At 41.0% G+C, this 21,743-nt stretch overlaps 1 protein-coding gene across 5 annotated transcripts in view; it reads left to right on the forward strand.

Annotated features, from left to right (window-relative positions):
• Positions 1-227: 227 nt before the first annotated feature.
• TRAF3 (TNF receptor associated factor 3) overlaps positions 228-21,743 on the forward strand; it is a 114,088-nt gene continuing 92,572 nt past the window's right edge. For 2 of the 5 annotated variants that reach the window (XM_067463004.1, XM_060755112.2), the window contains exons 1-2: positions 647-3,246; positions 3,788-3,846. The gene's annotated coding sequence lies outside the window, so the exon portion shown is untranslated. The other 3 variants (XM_060755117.2, XM_067463003.1, XM_067463005.1) reach the window with 3 other exon arrangements.

Below are 21,743 nucleotides of genomic sequence, written 5' to 3' on the forward strand. Positions count from 1 at the left end.
CAGTTGGAAAGTCCCTGGGTTTTCAAGAGCTGTTGATGTTAAGGCTAGTGGGGCTTGGAGGCCTCTCTCCTTGCTAGGGTCGCCATAGGTCAGTCCACAACAGCAGCAGATATACAGCAAGCCCCTTGGTTCTTAGTCCCGCTGCTGGCGAGGAAGGGAAGGAAAGGAAAAACGCGCAAGAGAGAGGGAGGCAGGCGGGCGGGCGGGCAGGCGCGAGAGGGGCGGGCAGTCTCTTGGCCCAGGCCCGGCCCTTCTGCTCCACCTCCTTGGAGCCAGACGAAGGGCTGAGCCGCAGAAAGAGAAAGAGGAGAGCGAAGGAGGAGAGAGAGAGAGAGAGAGAGAGAGGGAGAGAGAGAGAAAGAGGAGGCACCGGCGGCGGGGATTTCCAGCCTGGGCTGCGGGAGGGCGGGAGAGGAAGTGCGGGGCGGGGTCGGAGGGGCAGCGCACCAGGGACTTTCCAAGCCGGGGCCAAAGCAAGGCGAAGGAGAAGGCAGCAGGAGCAGCACCGTCGTGGGGCTTGGAGCGGCTGCTGGGCGCTTTGGAGGCGGCGGTGCAGAAGGAGGAGGAGGAGAAGGAGGAGGAGGCCGGGGCTGGAGGGACCTCTCCTCCTTCCCTTCCTTTCTTTCCCCCCAAAGGAAGAGTTAAGTCGGGGAGGGAGACCGTATGGGGAAGGAAGGAGGGATTGGGTGGGATTGCCTGTTTCCTTCTCGAGGCTGCTTCCCAAAAAGCTGGAGGAGAAGGTGTCTGCGTGTGTCTATTGTGGTGCACATTTACGCATTCCTGCATTTTTTGGCCGGGGAGGGAGGGAGGTGTGTGTCTGGTGCGTAATTACGCCTTTCTTGGCTGCTGGCTTTGGAGAGAGAGAATGAGAAAGAGGGGGAAGGGGGGGGGTGCTTGGTCTGAATGGAGGGGCTTCAGCTGCATGGTTGGGTTACATTATTTATGGTGGTCTTTTGGTGGGGAGGGGTGTGTGTGTGTGTGTGTGCTGTGCGTAATCCCACACGCCTGTATTTGTTGGATGGCTGCTGTTGGCATTGCTGGCTGGAGATTGGCTCAGGAGGGGAAAGACTTGGTTGCAGGAAGGGGTTTAGGTTGTGTGGGGGTTATATTGTTATTGATCTTATTAGGAGGGGGAAGAGGTGTGTGCGGTGTGTAAGTACGCACTGCATCTGTTGGATAGCTGCTCCTGGCATTGCTAGCTGGGGATTGGTTGTGGATGATATGACTGGATTGCATGAAGGGGCTCAGGCTGTGTGTTGGGTGGGTTGTATTAATATTATTGATCTTTTTGGAGGGGGAAGATGTGTGTGATGTGTAAGTACGCACTGCATTTGTTGCATAGCTGCTGTTGGCATTGCTACCTGGAGATTGGTTCTGGATGGGATGGCTGGATTGCATGAAGGAGCTCAGGCTGTGTGTTGGATGGGTTATATTATTATAATATTATTATTATTATTTGGAAGGGGAAGAGGTGTGTGTGGTGTGTAAGTACGCACTGTATTTGTTGGGTGGCAGTTGTTGGCATTGCTAGCTGTAGATTGGTTGTGGATGGGTTGGTTGGGTTGCATGAAGGAGCTCAGGTTGTGTTATTATTGATATATTATTTGGAGGGAGGAAGTGGTGTGTGTGGTGTGTAATTACACATTGTATTTGTTGCTGCCTGCTGTTGGCATTGCTAGCTGGAGAGTGGTTGTGGATGGGATGGCTGGATTGCATGAAACTGCTCAGGCTGTGTGTTGGATGGGTTATATTATTATCATTGATGTTGATACTATTTGGAGGGGGAAGAGGTGTGTGTGGTGCATAATTACACATTGCATTTGTTGCTGGCTGCTCTTGGCATTGCTAACTGCAAATTGGTTCTAGAGTGGATGGCTTGGTTGCATGAAGGAGCCCAGGCTGTATGTTGGGTGGGTTATATTATTATTGTTGATATTGATCTTATCTGGAGGGGGGGGGGGAAAGTGTGTGTGGTGCGTAATTACGCATTGCATTTGTTGCTAGCAGCTCTTGGCATTGTTAGCACGAGACTGGCATTGGAGAAAAGGAGCTGTGTGGAATGGAAGGGCTCAAGCTGTGAGTTGCCTTGCTATTATTGGGTTGCTGTGAGTTTTCTGGGCTGTATGGCTGTGAGAAGCATTCTCTCCTGATGTTTCGCCTGCATCTGTGGCAGGCATCATCAGAGGTTGTGAGGAGCCATGGAGAGGAAGAGCTAAACAAGTTCCTGGACCACATCAACAGCATCCACTCAAACATCCTTAGAGGTTGTGAAACGTCAGGCCAACTGCAACATTCACAGTTGCCTCAAACAGACAAGAGTCCTTTCTACCATCCTGGACATTCCACACTTGCCTCTGAGGATGCCTTCCATAGATGCAGGCAAAACGTCAGGAGATAATGTTTCTGGAACATGGCCATACAGCCCGGAAAACTCATAGCAACCCAGTGATCCCTGCCACGAAAGCCTTCAAAAACACATTATCAGTATTACTATATTGATTTGGATCCTGCTTTTATCTCTAGGCTGAGAAGCAAAGTTGCATGGAGAGGCTCAGGCTGTATATGTGTGTGAGAGAGAGGGGGAGACTTTACTGCTGCAGGAGGTGTGCCATCCATCCCTGCCTTGAAGTCATTCTTGGAGAGAAGGAATTGTCTCCTTGTCCTCCTGAGGAAGGGGATATAGACCCACTCCATCCCTCTATTCCTTAGAGATAAGGGGCTGTAATAAAACACAAGGGATTGTCTCCTTGTTCTCCTGAGATACAGACCCAATGAGAGGTCCCCAGGCTCATGCCAGCTCATGTGTCCATTTGGAGAGGCCAGCAGAGGAAAGGGGATGGTGCTTTTGCTGGTGTTTGCCTCTATGTGCTTGTTCGTGGTCCAAGAATGTGTGGGACCCCCCTTTTCTCCCCCTGTTGCCTCTCTGCCCAGCTGCTTGCCCCTGCTTGCCTTTGCTGCCCTGCCCCTCCATGCTTTTGGCTCCTGCTGCTCTGCCATGGCTTCAGTCCCTTGCTGGGGCTGCTCTGCTCTTTCTCAGGAGCCCATGCTCTCTCCTTGCCTCCCTTGCGGCTGCTGAGAGGCGACTTGCTTTGCCTGAGTCCCAGTCTCAAGGCTGTTGCTGCTTTTTCTCCCCTCTCGCCTCTGCTTAAAAACCTTTGCTGCTTTAAAGAGACTGAAGATCTTGGGAGACCAAACACACACAGGCACAAACCACCCCCTCCAGGTGTTGGAGCATGGAGCTGCTCTGTAAGTCTTTCCAAGGCAGGAATGTCTGAGGTCTTGTGTCTGTCTGTGGCTGGGGTTGGCCAAGGGTAGCACGCTTTTCCTTTTCATGCTGTGCTGAAAAGGTGTCTTTGCATGCATTTGTGTATGTGTGTGTGTGTTGTGTGTGTTTGAATGCAGAAATGCTCTCCCTAATTCCTAGCTCCCTCCATATGCAGTCAGTGTGGGCGGAGGGTCGTTTGGTTTTAAAGGGGAAGTGTTTGGACTGGAAGCAGATTTGTTGGGGGGTGGGCTGCTTTATTCATTCACTGGTAGCAAACTCTCTTTCATGGTATCCACTTGGCATGTTCCAAAAGCTTGTTTTGCTTGAAGGCTTCCTCGTGAGTGCATGGATGCACGAACAGGTTACATTTTCCCTCCCATTTCGTTCCATGATAGCTGTGTAGGATAAGGAATGTTGCGGGTAAAGTCGAGGGATGGATGTAGGATAAATGCAATGTAGGTTTAGCCTGACTGAGAAAACCTTTTATTTTTGTGTTGTATTGTTTATTTCCCCCCCCCATAGGGATAGGATTGTAGCTGGTCCAGAAGAAGGAGCAGGTTGTGAAAGGGAGCCGCAAGAAGGTAGTACGGCCTTATATTACCAATTTGTTTGCTGTTGTAACCCATCATGCTTTTAGATGTGCATTCACATCCAGAATGTCGATCCATGTACCATGCTGTCATGTTGCATTGCTGTCAAAGGGAATTGCTTTAAAAGTTTACACTGAGTCATTCTACTGCAGATAAATCTGTCATTTGTTATAAGAGCTAATAGCCATAAATAAATATTTTTATTTGGATGGTGCATTTGTTCATTCTTAATGAAGCTTTCTAATGGATTGGTTGCAAAGATGCATATTTAGATAATGCTAAAGGTATGATTGAACTGAAAAAAATAATACTGTTGCTTGCCATTCTGGTCATGCCTCTGTACTGGGATATTGCCTGTGTGTGATTTGAATCCATTGCATAAACTTCTGTCTTTTCAACTCGCCTAAATCTATTACCACATCTTGTGTAGCAGCAAAATAGATAGAATGTAGAATGCATTATATGTTTGGGATACTGTTCATTTGCGAAGTGGAGGAGGGGGGAACAGTTGTTGATCTGTAGTGAAAACTATATCTTTGCTTGTTCTTATCAGTGCTGTGAAATGTATTTGGCAACATTAAGCTCAATTTTGCCGGTTACTGACCTCATTGATTGGATTTCTATTGATATCTTGGAAGTTAGGCTTTTACCCATCATATTCTACTCTCAATGCATGTCCATAAAGGGGAGATAAGTCTTTCTGGCTTATGCTGTTGAGTATTGTGGCATGAATGGGTTTGAACATGGATTCTGTCACTGGTTGTACATGGAACACAAATAGCCACATCTTTGGTTGCTAGGTCTTTAAGTTGCTTTTTTCCCTTCCAGTAGACCTTTCTGTTTCATTTTGGAGGTATAGTTGATGGCTTTGAAACATTATTTCTCTTTTCTATTAAAAGACAACAGAAGGTAGTTTTGCAAAGTTGTGTTCTGGTTTGCAACATCGGTGGCTAAAATGTACCCATGTGCATTACAGCATAGAGAGCTTATGGCAAAGATGTTCCACGTATGAGGCAACATTGCTTTCATGTCTGAATGTGTGGTTCCATGATCGTGCTGGGAAGCCCCTGAAAGTACCGGCTAATAATGGAAACAGTGATCTTGCTTGAGGTTAGGCAGCCGAAAGTTATCTTTGTACATAGGGCTTTTGCATATGCTATTCCACGTCAAGTTGTACCAAAGCTATATCAGTTTGGCATGTCTACTAAAGGCATATGACTGAATTGCATCTTGGTAGAATGTACTGCTTGCGACTGAGGCTAATGTGTATAATCCTCGTGGGAATTAACCCCAACCCAATTGGGTGCTGAACGATATTAAAAGCCATGGTTTTCTCTGGAATCCAATCTGTAAGAAAATTATATTTCATGACAGTTTGACACAAAAATTCTAGAGGTGGATCAGGCGGGCAATTTCCAATGTTCCGAAGGAGGCATTAGAGTCCACGGAAACGCATGCATTATCGTCATTTCGTTTCCAATGGATATGGAACGTGTCACCAGGCTAAAAGCAAGAACTTCGTGGTACTGTGTGCACCAAAGCCTGCTCTTATTCCATGAAAGAGCTAGTCCAGAACCCTGTTCCACAGAGTGACAAACCAGATGCATGTGTGAGATCCACAAGCAGAACAAGGCAGCAGGAGCCCTTTCTTGCTCTTGTTCCCCAGCAACCAGTGTTCATGATCTTGCTGCCTCTGATCCTGGAGGTTGTATGAAGCTGGCATGATGGCTGGAAGTCATGAATAAAGCTGTAGCTTCCTTGAATTTGTCAGTGACCATTGGTTAATAACGGCATGAGCAAATTCCAGAATTTTCACAGAAAGAAAGCATTTGTGATTATGAGAATTCAGAATATCTGGATGCATGTGATCTCAGCGTTTGCATCCAAATGTACACATGGTTTTTTCATTGCAGTATAGACAAATGAAGTATGAGGAACAGAAACAGCACGTTAAGTATAGGTGGCAATAGGGTGCAATACTCAAAGTATGCACACTGAAATTGTCTATTAGAATATACTCGTAAGCCATTTTGATTCTAGCTTATTTATTTTTAAGTTGGGTACTCTGATTCCAGCTGTTTAGAAAATCAATGCTAGTTTGTGTTAGTGACAAAGAACATGATTAGCTGATTTTGTAATTCACCTCCTGAAACTTTGAATATAACACTTCTACAAAAGGTCCTATGTTGTAATAAGAGCAGAACAATTTGTTCCCAGTTTTATGAGAGATTTTGTTGGGCCTGTTTCTCATTGAGTATAAAAATAAGGATCTTGCCCTCATTTTTTATATGTATGGCAGTGGCAGTGAGAATGCACCTGTTCCGTCTCCAGACCCAGTGGGCAATCACATATGGGTATAATATTTGCATAAGGCCAATTTGTGTGAAATGGTAAGGTATACATGGCTTAAATACCCCCAAACCACCTGGTCAGCCTCAGTTGGTACTTGAATGGGAGATCTACAGCACCAATGAATATGAAGTGCTGTAGGCTTTATTTCAGTGGGAAAAGGCTAGCAAAAACACTTCTTGAGTATTCCTTGCCTAAGTAAATCCTATGAAATGAATGGACTTTCCATAAGTGACTTGAAGGCACAGATTCCCATATGTATAGTTCTCAGTTGTGTCACCAACTGGAACTGAATAGGGATTTCAGCAAACATTCCAAACTCTGGACATCCAGTGGGCCTAGAACAGTGCTTCTCAATCTGTGGATCCCCAGATGTTTTGACCTTCAACTCCCAGAAATCCTAACAGCTGGTAAACTAGCTGGGATTTCTGGGAGTTGTGGGGACACACAGGTTGGGAACCACTGGCCTAGAAGTATAACTTTGTTTTCCTGTTATGCCAATATTTTTGTAGTAGTCTGAACCAATTTGTGCCTGAGGGGAACTGTTAGTTAACCTGTGTGTAGTGTACCTTCAGGTTTTCTTCTACAACCAAATGTGGTTATGCTTTAATTTGAGGAGTTTCCTCACAGGATAATGTAACACGTTTCATTCTTTTGGTAAGAAAGAGCCAAAGGAATATACAATATTTTGTATTGCAAATTGACTGAAATATATACATGACTGGTAGATAAGAACATGGAATACCACTTTAATGGAGAAGATGCCTGGAAGGGCATTGGAGATAAGACCTTTTCTGGGACATGTGGTTCTCCTTCATTCAGTCTGTACACAATATGGTCAAGCTGAAGGATCACCAGATTTATATTCTCTATTCTAGAAAGTTATCTGCTGGAGATTGAAGATATCCTGATGGTATTCTACACTGTTAATGCCGTTTGATACCACATTAAGTGGTATGCAGTTTGGAGAGGCACCAGCACTCTTTGACAGATAAGGGTTAAGACCTTGTGACACTACAACTCCCATAATTCCATAACATTGAGCCATGGGAGTTATAGTGGTGTCAAACTGCATTAATTCTATAGTATAGATGCATCTTGAGTTTCCATAGCTCATTTATCACCATATACCTGCCAATGGTTCTCAACCTGTGGGTCCCCAGATGTTTTGGCCTTAAACTCCCAGAAATCCTAACAGCTGATAAACTGGCTGGGATTTCTGGGAGCTGTAGGCCAAGACACCTGGGGACCCACAGGTTGAGAGCCACTGCCATAGACTGACTATGCTGTTGAATCTTTTGTTCTTGAAACATGACTTGTATTAACATAAATAAAACATAGAAAATAATGTATTAACTTTTTGGAAAAAATATGTTGTATTTTGGTTTTTTGTTTTAATTATGTGTAGATGCTGAGGCTAGTTATAGTAAATCCAGGCAGAAATGTACATAGGCAGTTAGGTCTATATAATCCTTCATGGAGTGGCTAAAGATGCATCTGCACTATGGAATTAATGTAGTCGACATCACTTTGGCTCCATGGCTCAATGCTGTGGAATTATGGAAGTTGTAGTTTTACAAGGCCCATGAGGTCTCTTCCAACTCTTTGATTCTATGATTCTAAGGCCTTAGGCTTTTCTTCCCAAGAGTGCTGGTGCCTTACCAAACTACAGCATCCAGGATTTCATAGCATTGAGCATGGCAGTTAATGTGGTATTGACCTGCATTAATTCTACAGTGTAGATCAGTGGTTCCCAACCTGTGGTCTGTGGACCACCAGTGGTCTGCAACAACTAAAATATGATCCTTGGCCTCACTGTTACTACACCATTGCAACGAGAGCAACACAAAACCCTCTTATAGTGTTGAAGCTTATTAAATATGGTTTTCTGTGGGCGAGCAGATGGTGACTACTGGATGGGATATGTTCTGTATCAGAAACTAGAGCTGATGTGATCTATCCAATGCAATTTTCTGAATCAGCACCCCAAATAACCAAACCGAATCTAAAGTTGACCAAAAACTGATTCATAACCCTTTTGGTATTTGGCAAAAAAAAGAAAAAGAAAAAAAAAAGGTTGGCAATCACTGGTGTAGATGCAGCCTAAGATAACCAATGCCCATCTTGTTTAGTCAAGTAGCTCTTGTTTGCAGGAGGACAACTCTACGTGGAATTCTGAAGGTGTCCTACAGAAGCCTTAGTTGTTTTGCAAATGAACTTGCTATTAAGTCCTGAATCTACTGATATATTGTGGTCATTCTCTACACAAACGTAACTGATAAAGGCCTGTGCTGTGGTTGAGCAGCACTGTACTTTGGGTTTATAACCCTACCACTTAGTGGAAAGTCTTATGCACCTTATCTCTCTCATCATATGATGCTGCATGATGGGAAGATGTATTTGTCACAGTGGAACCTCTTTTGGTTTTCCTTATCTATGTTTTTTAAATAAAAAACTGGATCAACAAGGAAAAGGAAAGCCAAAAAGTTCCACTGTGACAAATACCTCTTCCTATCATGCAGCATCATTAAAAAAACCCCTCAGAAATCTTGCCTCATTCATGACTAGCAAGTGAATTCATAAATTGCTGTGTAAGCTTTTGAAATCTGAAGGTGAGTGGGTGGATCATCTCATTTATGTTAATTTCAGCTTGCTGCATCCCAAATAATCAGGATGAGTTACAGCAAATTCAGTGGCGCTTTCTCTGTACCTCGAATTGGACATACAACCCAATATCTATTTTCAGTCCAAATCTGAAATGCAAAATCATTCTAGTTTTTGTAAATTCTCAATTTTTCTAGATTATTCTAGTTTCCTAGTTTTATCTCTTGCAAATCACTCTGGGTTAAATGGCAATCCATTTTGGGGTTGTGACCTACAGGTTGAGGTCTACAGCTCTCTGAATGGCCTTTAAGGAGTCAGGATAGGCAAGGTCATGCTGTGACCATTGCAGTCAAAGTAACCTGTGGGAATAGTGTCATTTAGTTAGTTCTTCTTAAAAAATTACCGTATATACTCTAGCATAAGCCAACCTGAATATAAACCGAGGCATCTAATTTTACCACAAAAAACTGGGACAACAGATTGACTTGAGTATAAGCTGAGGGTGGGAAATGCAGCAGCTACTGGTAAATTTCAAAATAAAAATAGATACCAATACAATCACATTACTTGAGGCATCAGTAGGTTAAATGTTTTTGAATATTTACATAAAACTGTATTTGAAGATAAGACTGCCCAACTCTGATTAAACCATTATTATAACCTCCTTCAACGTGAATGTACTTATGTCTTCTTCCAATAAGAATAAAAAGAGTAAAATAATGGAAATGTAATAATAATAAAAATATTTAATAGATGTAATAACAACAATAAAGTAAAATAATAATTGTAATAATAAAGTAAAATGATAAATGTAATAATAATAAATAGAGTAAAATAATAAATACCTTTGACTTGAGTATGAGCTGAGGGGGTCTTTTTCAGTCTAATGAAAGGGCTGAAAAACTAGGTTTATACTTGAGTATATACAGTACATCTGAAACAGAATACCGCAGTTTCTCCCTTCTCACCTGTTAGAACGGATAATAAAGTCTACCTTTATGTATTTTATTATTATTTTATATTATATTATTTGGAGCATCCGGCAGTGCAATGGGTTAAATCCTTGTGCCATTTGAACTGCTGACTGAAAGGTCGGTGGTTCGAATCTGAGAAGTGGGGTGAGCTCCCATCTGTCAGCTCCAGCTTTCATGCCAGGGACATGAGAGAAGCCTCCCACAGGATGGTAAAACATTTGGTCATGTCCTGGACTATGCCCTTGCAGATGGCCAATTGTCTCACACCAGAAGCGACTTGCAGTTTCTCAAGCTTCACAAAAATATTATTTTTAATTTATATGTTACCTTTCTTACAAAGGTGGCTTACAAAAATAATAAGTTAAAAATCCTATCTTGTCCAATGTAAAACAATTAAAATCATATACAGTCATCCCTCCATATTTGCTGGTGTTAGGGGCACAGGACCGGAATGAGAGTGAAAAACTATGAATGAAGCAATTGCTGGGTTTTTTTAAAACCTGAGATAACATTTATCTAGCCCAGGGGTCCTCAAACTTTTTAAACAGAGGGCCAGGTCACAGTCCCTCAAACTGTTGGAGGGCCAGATTATAATTTGAAAAATATATATGAATGAATTCCTATGCACACTGCACATATCTTATTTGTAGTGCAAAAACACTTTAAAACAATACAGTAATTAAAATGAAGAACAATTTTAACAAATTTAAACTTATTAGTTTTTCAGTGGGAAGTGTGGGCCTGCTTTTGGCTGATGAGATAGGATTGTTGTTGTGTGCATTCAAGTTGTTTCAGACTTAGGTTGACCCTGAGTGAAGGCTGTTGGGGTGAAACTTGCTATAATGGTAGAACTCATTTACCACTGTTGGCCACCCAAATTTCAGAACATTTCACTTTTCTATAGATTTTGGGGAAATTTTCAAAGTTTTTATAAACAACATTTTTTTTTAAAAAAACTACAAGTACTAGCTTTTATGAATTTTCTATATTTACTGATTTTACAGATTTTTTAAAAAAAGTTTTGACAAACTTTTTGACAAAAAACATTTTTTTAAAAAAACGCCACAATAGCTATCTCATTGAACCGTTCTCATATTGACCAATAGAAACCAATATTGTCATAGAATCCTAGAGTTGGATCCCCCCCCCCCCAAAGAGCCATCTAGTACAACCCCCTTCTTCCAGGCTGAAGGGCACCATCAAAACTCTACTGACAGGGGGCCATCCAGCCTCTAAATTAATTAAGATGCTTCTCCTATAGGATGGGGGCCATCAATTTACGGATTTCTTCCCAGCCCAGCACATAGATTTACTTACTAGAAGTATCAGTCAGTCCTCCTCTTTGCAGATTCACCCATTCATTGAACCTCTCGCTGGCTGCCGTTAGGGAGGGATCTCTCTCCACCACCCTGATTGGTGCTACTAGATAGTTTGGACCTATTTATTTATTTATTTATTTATGTAAAGCATTTATATTCCACCCTTCTCACCCCGAAGGGGACTCAGGGCGGAGCACAACATATAAATGGCAAACATTCAATGCCAAAACATATTAGACAATACATATACAAAAGTATTAAAAATACATAAAATCACATACCTAAACCTTATCCTGGCACTAATAGAGCGCAGATACAGGCTAGATCCCAAATAACTAGTGACTGCTATCTAAAGAGAGCGGAAGTGAGTCTGCATCCAATAAGTAATGCCCAGTTTGGGGTATTTGGGAATAGATGCATCATCCATATTATTGGAATGAGTGAACTGGATTCGCTTTCCCCCCAGCATATTAATAACACTTCTTTTTAAATGAACTAATGCTGGTGCTGAAGCATTGGCTCATTTAAAATACTTCTATTCCTTCTTCCAGCAAGTTATCTGCAAACTATATTGCACTACATTAAAACCAACATAATTATAAGACAGAATAAAAGTGACACAGGGAGATAAGTATGGAAAAAAGAAGAGCATTAGCTCCTTGTTAACCCTTTTGATAAAAGCCCTACAAAAGTACCAGACTTTGCCTTTGTCTAAACCCATCAAAGGCGAAGATATTTCTTAACCATGTACCTGTCTCATCCAATATCATGTATGTCCTTTAAACCACGTTGGAAAGAGGATGAAAACTCACACAAGACTATTCATTTCACAAAAGTCTCTCAGGAAGACAACTATCTATAACTCAGGATAAGAAGAAGCAGAAGTGCTTCAGTCTTTCAGGTACTTGCTTTATTCCACAGCTCATTATCTTGGTCACTCTTTTGTGGCAAAGTACCCAATTACTCTGGGTCTAAATGCCTTAAGGGCACCAGATCCTGTTTGACCTTAGAAGCTAGGCAGCTCAACCCTGCTTAGTACTCGGATGGAAGACCACCAACACTTATCAGGTGCTGTAGGCTATGTTTCAGAGGAAAGAACTAGCAAAACTATTTTTGAGTCTTCCTTGTCTTAGAAAACCTTTTGTATGGGGTCACCATAAGTTGATAAGTGATCTGAAGACACGAGCACACTCTCTTCCTATATGATATTTTCAGAGTAAAATGTGGAAGTAGCTGCGAAATAAAGAGGATATTTTCTCCAAAACTAACACAGCATTCATCTTTCAAGGTGATTTGGTTTTCATTCTTGCCGTAAGAGACAAACAAATAGCTGGAGCCAGATTGTGCTCATTTGAAATTAATGTCTGGATTAATTAATATGGATCTTCCAGAATATCAGCAGACCTTGAACTTGTCTATTTCTGAAGAGCTTCCTCTACACTGACTGTATTAAATATGGCATATCCCAATTAAGATGATTATGAGAAAAGCATCAAAGATGGTCCTCTCTTCAAACACTTTAAAGGGCAAGTTTGTCTTTTAAAGAACCCTTTCTTGCAGAGAAAGGCCAAAATTACAATATGAATTTACCCTCATTTTAAAAAGCTGGCACCTATTCTGTTGATGATTAAGATTGACAGTTATCAGCTTTTGTGGCAACAATGTTGGATAATTTTATTCTTAATATCGTCATGAACCCTCTTTTAATTTTGATCCCAGAATCTTCATATGAAGCCTGTCTTTTCTGAGGCTGCACTTGAATTCTGAATATGAACTTGTACTGTAGACATTTGTGTCGTTATTGTCAGTCATAGAATAATTGAAAAGTAAGAGCTTGCAGTCATAGAATCATAGACCCATAGAGTTGGAAGAGACCTAATAGGCCATCCAGTCCAACCCACTGCCAAGAAGCAGGGCAATCACATTCAAAGCACCCCCGACAGATGGCCATCCAGCCTCTGCTTAAAAGCCTCCAAAAAAGGAGCCTCCACCACACTCCAGGGCAGAGAGTTCCATGGCTGAACAGCTTTTACAGTTAGGAAGTTCTTCATAATGTTCAAGTGGAATCTCCTTACCTGTAGTTTGAAACCATTGCTCTGCGTCCTAGTCTCCAGGTACATTGGATATGTAGACTAAACTCTTTCAAAAACTCATTCCTTGCTGAATTAGGAAGATGGCATAGAGATAGAGATAGGTCTTCTCAGTGGTGTGTTGGACAAGGTCTGATAGGTAAATATGGTTTGAAAAGAATAGAAAGGCAGATAGTCCTGAGGACATCTTCTTTTAAGCCCATTGACCAAAGTATTAACCAACTTTAACTGGAAAAGGTATTGACTTTATTGATACTGGTAGTGTTACCTGGTGTCCAGAGGTGACACCAGTGAGCTTCGTTGATCAATTGTACATGGCATGTTCATGATAACATGGTTGTCTAATCTTGTTTCTCTGCATTCCATATATACATTTCTACTGTCTTTGCCTGATAAAGAAGTCTGTGAACTTCAAAAAGTTAGAACAATAAATTTGTGCTTTTCAGTTGGCCTCATGAAGGCATCACCAAAGTAGGGATTTTTAGATGTAATACAGTTGTTTGAGCATTGGATTATAACTTTGGAGACCTGCTCAGCCATGGAAAGTCATTCAGTGACCTTGGAAGAATCACACATCCTCAGGCCCAGAAAATCCCATAATATGTTCAACTTGGGGCTGCCATTGGTTGGAAATGGTGGAAGACACGCAAAAACAAACAAACAAACAAACCTTCCCTGGTACAGGGAATTTGAGAGCAGAAGTAAAGTGAAGAAGAAAGATGGTAACATTTGAAGCAACCAAACAACAATCTTCAAGCATGATTCAGTTTCAAGTATTCAAATGAGAGAAAAAGTGAAATAAAGGGAAGGTTAGACAGATACTACTGGGTAAATAGAAGACTTTTGTTGTGTTGCAATACATCCTTTGTGGAGCAATAGCTGATTTTTTTCATGCTTTGTGCATTTCATAGAATTGTACACTGCAGAACAATGTGTACCCCAAGGCTGTTTTTTCAGCCCTCAGTCATTTCCTCCAGTTCACATTTACATTACACCTTTCCTGGCAAATTTCTGTTTGTGTGTATATTGCCTTTCTTGGAAGCCTGAAGGAGTGGTGATATGTCTTTCAAATAGATCATAGCTCTTCTCCCCTTGATTAACATAAAGTAACCGGTTTTGGATAATCAGAACTGAATGCCAGGTTATATTTGTTTATGAGTTTTTAATGTGGGTGTTTTGCAAGTTGTGTGGTCCCTGAAGGGCCCCAGGAATACATGGCCCTCAGATCGGTCATTGCCTGCACTTAATTTAAAGATTTCTTAATTTAAATATACCTTGGAGAAGATTGCTTCTTTTAATGCAGTGGGTCTTTGGTATCTGCTGGGCTTTGGTTCCAGAATCCCCAGTAGATACAAAATCTGTGGGTGCTCAAATCCTATTATATACAACCGTATGGTAAAATCGTGTGCCATATATAAAAAGGCAAAATCACTTGCTTTTGGATATATTATCAAAAAGTTGGTTAGTTGAGTCCATGAATACATAATCTGTAAATACAGAGGGTCAGATGTACTTGGAATTGCTATCTGTAGATTTCTTTTAAAACCAAAATCTTAAATTGGCATCCATATTTCAAAAATGTTTGACACCAAAATGGAAGATAAGTAAATGAAGGGAGAAATCAAGACCAAGGGAAGTACTGCCTGATGGCACTGAAGACAAGAAGGTGAGTGGATATTATTCGAAGAAACAAAAGGAACATCAAGAATGGCATGGGCCCTTCCACACAGCCATATAACCCAGAATATCAAGGCAGAAAATCCCACAATATCTGCTTTGAACTGGGTTATCTGAGTCCACACTGCCATATATTCCAGTTCGAAACAGAAAATGTGGGATTTTATTCAGCTGTGTGGAAGGGGCCTTAGAAACCAGAGATGGCAAAACTGAGAGATGGCAAAAAGTGATATCTTCCAGTTTTCAGAGAATAGTTTTCATTGTGCTTGGCCTTACTCAGAGAGAAGCTGTGATCTTATGCATTTTGCTTCCGTTGCGACAGGAACTGAATTGGTACTTTCTGAGGGTGTTGTTAGTGGTGTCACTAGGTTAATGGCAACCTTTCTGGTGCAGCGGTTTGGTTGATGTTTTGTCTTATGTCTGTTATAATAGGCTGTGTTTTTATTTAATTTTAGTTGTTAAGTCATAATTTGTGTTTATATGTTGGGTTGTTTAAACTTCGTTAGTATAGATGTATTGTTGTTGTATTTGGGCATTGAATGTTTGCCTTTTATGTTTGGAATCTGCCCTGAGTTCCTTCGGGGAGATAGAGTGGAATATAAATAAAGTTGTTGTTGTTGGTTGTTGTTGTTGTTGTTGTTAGACTAGGCCTCTGGGAATCAGGATTCAAGTCCCTGGTTGGCTATGGAAACCCATTGCATGACATAGGGCAAGTCACGTTCTTTTGATCTTAGAGGAAAGTAATGGCCAACCTACACTGTTTTCCAAGAAATTGCATGATAGGCTTGCTTTATCATCACCATAGTCAGACTAATGGCATGCAGGGATGCAGCAGCAACAACAAATTGAGTTAATTGGGCAATTTTCTTTTTTTATATAAAAGCACATATTTTGATCCAATAAGTTATTAACAGTTTTCAGTTTAGCTATAATGCAAAGCCATTAATTTCTTTGTTGTTGTTCTTACCTGCTGCTATATGCCAAGTATGTGCTGGAACATGTAATTTCACTTAAAAGCTGCTCTGAAGTGGGACATAGTGCGACATGAACGTTTGTACCAATTCTTGCAGTATTTCCATTCTTGCTCTTGTATGTATCTTAACTTCTCTCTTGCTACTGTAGAAACTAGTAATGATCTCTGGAGTCTTTAGTGGCCTTTGTCCTGGTCATAGCGAGGGGTAATAATCTCTCCATCTCTTCTTGGCCTTTCCTGAAAGAGCTTTTCCATCAAGAAAATAATTACAGAGTGGCATTCATGATTTCAGATTTTTAATGAGCCTGTTGCATGTTCATTGCTTTGAATAAAAGTACTGTATGTTTTCACTATAGAAAGCTCACAATCTGAAAATGTGAATTAGCTGAGGTTTACAATCTGAGAAAACTGTCAGTACTAAGACTAAGTAGAACGTTGTCTAATAGCTCTTTTATTTTATGAGATTTTTTTTTAATCTTGGAGAGTAATTGCATTATGAAATCCATCTCTTGTCCTGAAGAAACGAGATTCAGTAGAACGTTTATCATTCTGAGAAACTAGCCCTAGCTATTGTTGATTTGCTTTGTGTTAGAGTCATTTTTAAATACAGTTAGAAGAAGGATCTTGGGAGACTTCTTTCTGCAACTTGTTCAACATTGGTTGGAAATGTATATGTGGTTAAGGCTAATAAACATGGAAGAGTCTACGAATTTGAGACTTGGCAAACTCAGAAGGTCAATATAGACTATAGCACTTGGCTTTCATTTTTGAACAGGACCTTTCCAGTTATATTACTGTCATGACATTTTATGTGCCATGGCTGTGTCTTCTGGAATTCTGGGCTTTGTAGTTTGGTGAGGTACTAAAGCTCTCTGATCAAGGAATCTAAATAGCTCTGCACCTAAAGCAGTGTTTCTGCTAACACCTAAAGCAGTTTTTTCTCAACCTTCCCAAAGCCACAACCCCTTAATACAGTTCATATGTTGTGTGACCCCCCCAACCATAAAATTATTTTTGTTGCTACTTTGTAATTGTAATTTTGCTACTGTTATGAATCATAATGTAAATATCTGATATGCAGGATGTATTTTCATTCACTGGACCAAATTTGGCACAAATAACCGATGCACCCAAATTTGAATACTGGTGGGGTCGGGGGGATTGATTTTGTCCTTTGGGAGTTGTAGTTGCTGGGATTTATAGTTCACCTACAATCAAAGAGCATTTTGAACTCTACCAATCATGGGATGGAACAAACTTGGCACACAGAACTCCCATGAGCAACAGAAAATACTGGAAGGATTCGTTGGGCACTGAACTTGAGTTTTGGAGCAGTGTGGACTCAAACAATGATGGATCTGGACCAAACTTGGTATGAATATTCAATATGCCCAAATGTGAACACTGGTGGATTTTGGGGGAAATAGACCTTGGCACTTGGGAGTTGTAGTTACTGGGCATTATAGTTCACCTACAATCAAAGAGTATTTTGAACCTCACCAACGATAGAATTGGGCCAGACTTCCCACCCAGAACCCCCATGATCAACAGAAAATACGGTGTTTTCTGATGGTCTTTGGTGGCCCCTCTGACATCCCCTTGCGACCTCAGGGGTCATCACCCCCAGGTTGGGAAACAATGACCTAAAGGCTGCAAATGCTTTATAATTTCACATGTTGAATCTTTTCTGTAAGATAATGCAGTGATGTCGCTAGCGGGATATGATGTGGTGTGGACTGCTTTGGGTGACACCTTCAGAGAGGGTGATACCAAAATATATGAAATCATTGTACACTTTTCCAGTACATATTGCCTCTTTCAAGCTCTTTTACAAAGTTCCTACATGTACATTGCTCTCTTTGATGCCCGTTAATCTCCCTTGTCCATCTTTGCACTGCATAGCCCAACTAGAAAAAGGTCCTCTGGGGCTCAGATATTGTGGGGCACCATAATAAAGACCTCCTTCTTTGTTCCTTCTCCTTTCTGCCTCTCCTGCTCTTCCCTTCCATCTGTTGATAGTTACCAGGGCAGAAGAGTGCTACAGAGAAGAGTGTACAAGGTAGCTAGAGGTGGAGTGATGATGTGAGGTGGGAGAATGATAGAAGTTCACTCACTTATTTAAAATTGGATCCAGTGGAAGGGGTGGGCATGCACATCTGCCGCGGCTGCTGATTTGGAGTGCGGTGATGGAACATTTCCTGAAACCAGTAAAGTCCTTTCTGGAAATGGCATTGTATCCCCTCACCTTGATCCTAAAGTGTGGATTTAAAAAGAAGTGCTGAGTTCAGATAAACCTTTCATATGCCTGGAATAAGAGACAGGTGTACACACCAGGTTTCTAAAAGTGCACCAAAATTTAATACATCTTTCAAGTTGATATACCACTATCACTTTTGAGCGTTTTTTCTGCATAGCTGTTTAGTATGTCCACTCTGGCCAATTATATTAATGATTTGAAGTTCTTCAATTGGGTGCCTGAAGTAATGTTTGCATTGAATTCTTTGACAAAAACGAGGTGATGTAGTTTTTAGCAGATTAAAGGCAGCTACTGTGGCTGGGAAGAACTATTCGTTATTAAAAAGCAAAACTTGGACATTTATGATCCCTATCCACATCATAGCACACTTAAAGAAGTGAATATGTTAAGAGTTCAATAAAGTGGTTGTCAGGTAATTGAAAAGACTGAGTGAAGTATTTGGGAGAAATGTTGTCTCCAATATGGTGAAGTTCCTTAGTAGAAATATTCAGGGTAGTGTAGGAGGGAAGAGACAATGCTTCCAGTTCTAGCTCCAGAAGCAAGGGAAGAATGTGTTAGTGCAGGAGCCTGGAAAACTTAAAACAGACAAATTCAGAAACTATTGTAGTCGAATTAAGATGCATTAGTACCCATCTTCTGAAGCAAGCAAAAAAAAAAGGGGGGGGGGGAAATACTATTACTTTTTCTGGTAATGCATTAGTACCCATCTTCTGAAGCAAGCAAGCAAAAAAAAAAAAAAAAAAAAAGGAAATACTATTACTTTTTCTGGTTTTGCCAAAACATTTTTATTGATTTCAATCCTCCAACTCAGATGGATTTGATTGTGATTTCTCCATTGTTTTTTGGCAGTACTTATGGAGAGGTGGATGTGGTTGGTGGCAACTCCATTCCCTTTCCATGGAAAAGGACAATATTTGGTAGAGCATCTCACAACAATGTACAGACTGCCTGCACAACAATGTACAGGCAGTCCCCAAGTTACAAACAAGATAGGTTCTGGGTTGTTGTAGGCTGTTATGTGGTCATGTTCATGTTTGGGCAATGCTGCGTTTGGAGGTCCCTATGTAGACTTGCCCACAGCTGCATGGCATTTGTTAGACTCCTGCAGAGGCGAGAGGATCCCTCTTGTCCTTTGCTGAGCGTAGCATTTGTTGGATTTTCTTAGTGAGTCTGTAGATAGTTTGTAGGTTGTGTTTCTTCATCAGCTTCCCTATGCAGTCAGTGGTTCCCTTGATGTATGACAAGAACACTTTTCCTCTGGGTGTCTACATAAGGACCACCAAATACAGTGCCCAAACATGAATCAAGGAATATGAAAGGCACTGCAGACTACTTCACGCAGAAGAGTCAGTCATAGCAGAGCACCTGATGAACCAACCTGGCATATTATTTGAGAACACAGAAATGCTGGACCACTCTAACAACTATCATTTCAGGCTACACAGAGAGACCATTGAAACCCACAAGCATGTGAACAATTTCAGCCAAAGGGAGGAAACCATGAAAATGAACAAAATCTGACTACCAGTATTAAAAAACTCTAAAATTATAACAGAAAAATAAAGAACAAAACTCAAACACAGGGGAATTCCAGAGAAGAAACAATCAGGAACAGCTAATCACCTCTCAACAAAGAATTCCCCCAGGCAGTAACAAGGCATCCTAAAAGCTGTCAAGCCATCAAATGCTAATCAAGGTGGCCAATTGAAACATTCATACCTAGCTCCAACAGACAAGAGTTCTTTCTCCCACCCTGGGCATTCCACAGATATATAAACCCAATTTTCCTAGTTTCCAACAGACCTCACAACCTCTGAGGATGCTTGCCATAGATGCAGGTGAAACGTCAGGAGAGAATGCTTCAAGAACATGACCAAATAGCCTGAAAAACCTACAACAACCCAGTGATTCCGGCCATGAAAGCCTTTGACAAGATGGATTCTGTAGTTGAATGTGTAAGTCGGAACAGGTACATTTTTAAGTCTAATGCCAGCTATATCTATCTATCTATCTATCTATCTATCTATCTATCTATCTATCTATCTATCTATCTAAGCTTTGGATAGTTCAGGGAAGAGCTAATATCTCTGTGGTGTTTGCTTTGCTGTCTGTGCCCCTGTTTAGAAGATTATGCCTCATTTTCTTTCCCTGTGATAATTGAAATTTGAAAAATGTAGCTTGTTGTGGAAACAAGAATTGGTGGGAAAGCTTCAGTGGAGACACCTTTTCCCCATGATAACTCTTCTAGGAGTGAATTTCTCTTCCTAGAAGTAGATTTCTCTCACTTTCTGAGGTCTCACCCGTGTTCTTAACTATGAAAAATTTGTAAGTCGAATGTTTGCAACTCAGGGACTGTCTGTATATTGATCATGGTCAGTGATCACTAGGGAGGTCCATCTACAAACATCACTCTTGACTTCTGGAAAGTTTCCATTAGCATTACTTAAAAAAACCCTGCTAATCTCTTGGAAAGACAAGTGGACCAAAGTCATGCTTCTGAAAAAACAAAGACCACCGACATTGAAGCTATGATCCTCCATCTAACTTCACTGGACTGGCCATGTTGTACGAATGTCCAATCACAATCTCTCAAAGCAGTTACTTTATTCTCACATTAAGAACTGAAAACAGAATGTTGGTGGTCAACAAAAGAGATTTCAAGATGGGCTGAAAGCTAACCTTACAATATGTGATATAAACACCAAGAACTGGGAAGCCCTGGCATTCGAGTGTTGTAACTGGGCGTCAGCTGTTACCAATGATGCTGAGGTACAAATAGTGGGCAAAAGGAAGAACATGCCAAGAGGATGGTGCATCAGGAAAATCTTTGTTGGGACTGCCTTTCATCTGAAAATCTATGTCCGCAGCGTGAAAGATTCTGTGGATCCAGAATAGGTCTTCACTGTCATTTACATACTCATTGTCAAGACTCTACCTCTGAAAGACATACTTGGACCATACTTGGACCATGAAAAGTGATTGCCTGTGAAAAGGTTAAAACTCTATGCTAATTTGTTTTTTGAACCTTTGAATGCACAAGTTGTGCTTTTTTGGTCATTGCAAATATGTCAGAGCTGTCATTTTTGCCTATCTGCAAGGATGCTTTGAATCACATGCTTTTGTCTTCCTGTGTTACAGACATGCACTGTTGCTGTTTTTTTTAAATAGTGGCTGATTTTCTCAAACTTTCTAAGATTTTAACTACAATATTGTGGTATGGTTTTGTACAAAGGGCAGGTACAGGTTGGTTGACATCTTGAGTTACTGCCCTGGTGACACCAATCCTAGTGACACCACTGGATTCTGAAATTATTCTGTGGTGTCTCCATTTTCTGCTACTCTATTGAATTTATGTTGAACCTGTATATCAGGGTTGTCAAACTCATTTTCACCGAGGATCAGATCAGCCTTAAGGTTCCTTTCAAAGGGCTGTATTTTTTTAATTGCAGTACTATATAAATGTAACTATGCTTCCCTGACATTGAAAGCCTTCTGAGCCTTGTGTTTGGCACATGAGTTGTTGGTGGTTGAATGAAAACGGGTGACTCCTAGTTCTCTTAAATCAATACCTAGCATTGGAAGCTGGAACATGAGTTTACTTTTCTGCTCAGCAGCAAAGCCTGATGTTACCTACCTAGTACTTAC

Source organism: Anolis sagrei, chromosome 1, assembly GCF_037176765.1.
Source record: "Anolis sagrei isolate rAnoSag1 chromosome 1, rAnoSag1.mat, whole genome shotgun sequence".
Taxonomy (NCBI): Eukaryota; Metazoa; Chordata; class Lepidosauria; order Squamata; family Dactyloidae; genus Anolis; species Anolis sagrei.